The sequence below is a fragment of the Sparus aurata genome, chromosome 16 (assembly GCF_900880675.1).
Source record: "Sparus aurata chromosome 16, fSpaAur1.1, whole genome shotgun sequence".
Lineage (NCBI taxonomy): Eukaryota > Metazoa > Chordata > Actinopteri > Spariformes > Sparidae > Sparus > Sparus aurata.
The window spans coordinates 2,499,820-2,505,819 of NC_044202.1; positions in this window are offsets into that span (position 1 = coordinate 2,499,820).

Sequence of the window (6,000 nt, forward strand, 5' to 3'; positions counted from 1 at the left end):
TTCACTGGCAACTTCCTGTAAAGATCCTGCAAGAACTGAGACGCCACAGAGGAGAGAAGAAAAGGAACCGTGCTGTAAATGCTTTGACCTTTCATTCGCCTTGACATAGGTTTAGCTCTATGAAAGGTCACTTAATCCTGTAATTGTTACCGAAGATGTTATCTTTCCAAATTACAAACGTGTCAAAGGATTCTCTGTAAATGTCTACCGCGTGCGAGGATGTCAAGCGGAACCAGTGGCATTTCCCCTCCTTCAAATGGTTTTCATCTGTGAGAAGTTGCACGATTATTCGATCGCAACGCTGATAAAAAGGTCGTACTGAGATCTGCACGAAGGAGAACATTAGATTTCCATCTGCACTGTTCGCTGGTCACAAGTGACTTTTCAACAATATTCAAACTGACAAATCTGCAATTTTATTTAAAGTGAAACTCTCTGTGGCCAAAATGCAACCAAGGCTTTTTTTTGTGAATGTACCCGAGTCAAACCTTCGTGTAAAAGCAAAATCTCTATGTTTAAAACAGTAAGAAGTCTCGACACAACATGAAACTTTGCTGGTAGTATCACCAGGGTCTCTACACATGAACACGAGCATTGAGAACATTGTTTGTGTACACAGAGTTACTAAAAAGAAGGTTTTTGAACAACTCACGTTAGCAGTAGCTTGTTCCGCTCGCCGCCGTCCTGCCAGTGGAGAAGTGTCGATCTCAGAATGTGACGTAACCTGGAGGACAGTTAAGGTGGAACTACTGTCTTCCAGCAACAACTATCCACGCAAGATCTCACGTGACTTTTCAGGCTTTTTATTTTAGTGTTGTTTCTTATATGAGGCTCCTTTTTCAACTTCAAGGTCAATATTGTTTTTCGCTAACGACAAAACAACAAATTATCCTGCATTTATATGGAACTAAGCTTTAGGAGCGTTCCACCTTAACTGTCCTCCAGGTTACGTCACATTCTGAGATCGACACTTCTCCACTGGCAGGACGGCGGCGAGCGGAACAAGCTACTGCTAACGTGAGTTGTTCAAAAACCTTCTTTTTAGTAAACTCTGTGTACACAAACAATGTTCTCAATGCTCGTGTTCATGTGTAGAGACCCTGGTGATACTACCAGCAAAGTTTCATGTTGTGTCGAGACTTCTTAGTGTTTTAAACATAGAGATTTTGATGCTATTGCTAATCTGCCCATAAGACTCCCATTGAAAATGAGTTTGACCCAAAAACGAAAATGCGGTAAATCTAAAAAGTGGCTCTTTTGTCGTAATTATGATTTTACATGAAGGTTTGACTCGTGTGCATTCACAAAGAAAGCCTCGGTTGCATTTTGGCGAGAGTTTTGCTTTAAGCTGATGGTGCGTTAGATTTGTTTTCCCGTCTCTGTAACTTCCAGAGAAACACAGGAACCCAGTTCATCAATCAGTCTGTTCAACAAACATGAAGTGTCTCTTACTTCCAGATGCATCTTGTGACCGTCTTCACAGAGTCTTTGAAGTCTATCTTAGATTATGTGTGTATTGTAAGAAGCCGAAGCATTAGAGAGGACAGCGAGCACGGTTGTCCAGCTTTGATTGCTACATTATGACGTTTTTCCACCATCTTTCAATTTCTTTCGTAGAGAAATCTCAGCTTCTTCTAGTTGCACATCCCTAAAATGAACTCCATTCCAAGCGGAGATGACCGTGCTTTGACATGTAGATTAAAAAATTGTGCAACCCTGGTGTAATTATAGTAAACAAATAAAACCATAGATGTGATGGCTGATAAGTCTTTCATACCTGTGGTAGCTTAATGACGTTTTCTCATAGAGCCCTGTTGTTTGATTGTGCTCCCTCGCTGATTGTTTTCTCTCTGTGGTTTTGCTGAAGGAGAGATTGTGCAACTGGTTTGACCATCAGCCATTTGCTTTCACCTCTGCCTCCAGCGAGTTTATATAAAAAGTGTTTTATTGCAAGTCCGTCCACAGTGACGGAACAGTGCCCTCTTTCTGTAGGTTGTGTTCATTAAACAATCGAGCAGCGATGCCACAAGATCCACTCCAAAGTTCAAACTGTGGTATAGAGGCCAGAGAGTGGTTTGTCAGTTTAATTACACTTTCTCAGTAAATTTGATGGTGATACGTTTGTAGATGAAAAGCTAAACATCGCACTTTCTGCACCACCATTGTGTCCGTCTCCTTTTCATTCCGTCAGCGGCAGGAGTTCCCAGAGGAAGTGGATATTTTAAAAGAATAAAGCGAGCCTGTCGTGTGGTTCAGAGGAAGACGTTCCCACCTTTGTGCTGTCGGGACTCACAGTCCTCGCTCTGTAATGGACTCTACCGCTCTTGTTCTCGCACGTTCTCTTTGGTTTTGGCTCGGGAAATGAATGAGCACTTCCTTCGACATAAAGTGAAGAGCGGTGTGTGTGCGTTTTTTCCGGTGGTTTGGTCAGTAATCATCACCTCTCAGTTTCTGAAGACTCGCTAAGCGTCGTGTTTGAAAACCACTTACTGCATCACAAACGCTCAACCGCTCCGTCAGTTAGAAATCTAGTAAAGATGGAGAGTGGGCGCTGAGCCAGAGGGAGTGGAGGCAAGAAGTGTGTGTGTGTGTGTGTGTGTGTGTGTGTGTGTGTGCTGTCATCCATATGAACGGTATGTTTCAGCAACTCTGAGTCAGTGTATTAACATGTTGGTGCACATTACATATTATTGTGTGTGTGTGTGTGTGACAGTATGTCATCCAAATTATTATACAGTAGCTCTGTTTGGACAGACCCTAAATGACTCATTGGTGTGTGTGTGTGTGTGTGTGTGTGTGTGTGTGTGTGTTTGCTTCTCTACCGTACTACTGTCTTTGTGGGGACCTTGTTAAATTCTAGACCCTGGGAGTTTTTAGGAAGTGGGGACATTCTGGAGAGAAAAAGTATATTTTGGAAAACAACATATGTCGCTTTTACGTGAAGATAAACCACTTTTGTAAATGTGTTTTAAACAGCCTGTTGTCAGTCCGACTAAATGAAGTACGGCATGCTGGTAAAATAAACATCCCAGTTTCACACTAAAGTATGTAACAGACTTGCCAATCCTTTAGAGGTCAGTGTGTGAGGTTGGCAGTTTTGCAGAGGCACTAAAAACACATGCATATAAGAAGGTGCAGCACCAGCAGGTGGGGATTAAGAAGGGAACAGTGGACAAACATAATTCTAAAGCGATGTCTTCATGACCAGGCCAATAGCAGACCAGCAGCAACTGTTTCCAGGAAGTTGTTATTTGAAGCCAAACCATACTCTTTTCCTAAACCTAACCAAGTAGTTGTGCTGACTTAATTCTGAAAATTTACTTGGATGTTGCATGTTTTTAATTACAAACTTGACAGTGAGGCACAGCACGTCGCACACATAGACTGATCGGTCTGTTATACAGTTTGTCGTGATGCTGGTTGGTGTAACGGGGAGAGAAGGAGGTAGTCGTGGAGGATGGATGGATCAAACAAAGGAATGCCAGGAGACCTGAGTTTGAGTCCGGTGTGTATCCAAAGGTTGAAGTTGACAAACTTACATACATATTTAAACCCAAACCATGATGCTGTCCTCAACATAGTTTAGCTTCTTGAACCAAACCAAACACGCTGTTAACAGTACAAAACTGATTATCTAGCTGTGTGGATGCATGTGGAAAACAGACGAGAGAGGGTTTAAGTCGAGTGTCATAGTTTAATTCTTTGGTCCACTGATCATTGCTGCCTTATTTGACGAGATGTTGATTATAAACAAGCTATATTAATAAAGTTTATTATTCAGATTCTTTTGAAAATGTGGATATTGTTCAAAGGACTGAAACTGAAACCTAATCCTGAATCTAATCCCAAAATCAGAAAATGTTTTGCGTAAGATTAAAGTGAGAGTCTCTACTGAATTCATTATACTTCTTCTGAACATAAGTACATTGTGTGTACTCAGTAATCTCAAGGTGAACTGGACATATTCACACAAACACGGCCATGATAACTATGTGTGTTCTGTGGCCTGTTTAAATACTTACTTTAATAAACGGTGAAGTCTGTTTGACCATCGTGAGGCACCGCCAACTCTTTCATGTTCTAGTTTTTAGACAAATTATTGTTTTAAATTGAGCTGATTAAGGAGAAATTAAACTTTTACACCGTAGCCGTCAATCAGTCAAATACAATATGTTATTGGATACCCAGAGAACACAGAGATCATGCTCTTACTTATCAAACAGTGTTCTACATTAGATTAACAGCATTACAACATGTTTAACCACATAGATTAATAAAATGTTCCTCCTCAACTAAAATAATGCAGTTAAGCACCGGAAAGATGAATTTAAAGGGATATTCTGGTGAAAGTTTAATCCATGGTCTAAATCACAGTGAATCTGTGTTAGACTCCCTCTCCAGAGATCAAGTTAGCAGACCGCTAATTTATGGAGTTTTATCAACCTCAGAAACGACCGCACGACAACAATACACTGCAGTAAATGGATCCAAATATAAACCGCCACCAAAAAGCCACAAATAATGCTCATAACAGCACCAAACTTCACACAGTACAAATAGGGTCTCAGCACATAGTCCGGGGCATCTAACCTCCGCTAGCTTAGCTGGATTTCTATTGTGAAGCTAAAAACAGACTTCAACTCTCCTCCATCAGCTTCCGGGTCGGGGAAGTCCCGACGCGACGATTACCGAGTGCAGTTAGAAATGCTTAATTCCGTTCTTTTCCCTGTCCGCTCTCGATAATAACTGTTATAAACTGGCAGGTAAGACACATATGAACTTTGATTGCTTTTCCATGGAGTCATAATCATACATTTTCATCCATGAGCCGCGGAACTCTACTGCACTCGGTAATCGACTCGTCGGGACTTCCCGTCAACAGGAAGCTGCTGCAGAAGAGCGGTAAATTTAGTCAGCTTTTCAGTAGAAATCCAGCTAAGCTAGCGGAGGTTAGATGCCCCGGACTATGTGCTGAGACCCTATTTGTACTGTTGCTGAAGTTTGGTGCTGTTCTGAGCATTATCTGTGGCTTTTTGGTGGCAGTTTATATTTGGATCCATTTACTGCAGTGTATTGTTGTCGTGCGGTCGTTTCTGAGGTTGCTAAAACTCCGTAAATTAGCGGTCTGCTAACTTGATCTCTCGAGAGGGAGTCTAACACAGTTTCACGGTGATTTAGACCATGGATTAAACTTACACCGGAATATCCCTTTAAAGAACAACTAAAAGGATAAATACTAAAGAGGGCATAATTTATGGGTATTACAAATGACACAGGCCTGGTTGACTTTTGACACAGATTTGGAAATCAAATGTGGGATTTGAAGTGAGACACAGCTTCAGCAAATTCGAGGGCTGATGACGCAGAAATAACAACTGGGAGTTAATTTTTTTAATCACACTACTGTTCTGGGACAGTACAGGAATGTGTGGCGTTGGCACTTTGATGTGGGGACGAAACTTGAATAAGTGGTTCAATTTTACTTTAATACAGTTGATTATAGAGTAATTTCTGTTCAATCAACATATTGCCCTGCAGATAAACTGTGGGGCAGTGAAAACACTTTAAAAGAAGTTTGTTGCAGCCCGCCAAGAATAAAAAAAAAGCTGCTCCAGACGGTCTGTGGGATCAGACTAAAGACTGGCTCCGACTGCTAGACATCCCCATCACACACTCGCGCTTCATGTATACTCAGGTGTGCATGTACACGTGAACCATGACACATGTATCACGTCTGCATCGCTGCCTCGCATGCAGACACAAACACACATGTGCACACACACCTCACTGTCATTAGAGCGCCCACTCACACTCACACACACCCTTTCGTCCCTCTCATTATCAATGCTCCCTGGCACCAAACTCCTGGTTAGAGAAGACCAAAGCAAAGCACCTTCATTACTATCTGAGGCTAATACAATAACTACCACGTGTGTCCCCTTCGTCTCTGTCCCGACCTCAGCGCAGTCTAAACACAGCCTGACTCCACCCTGGAAGTTA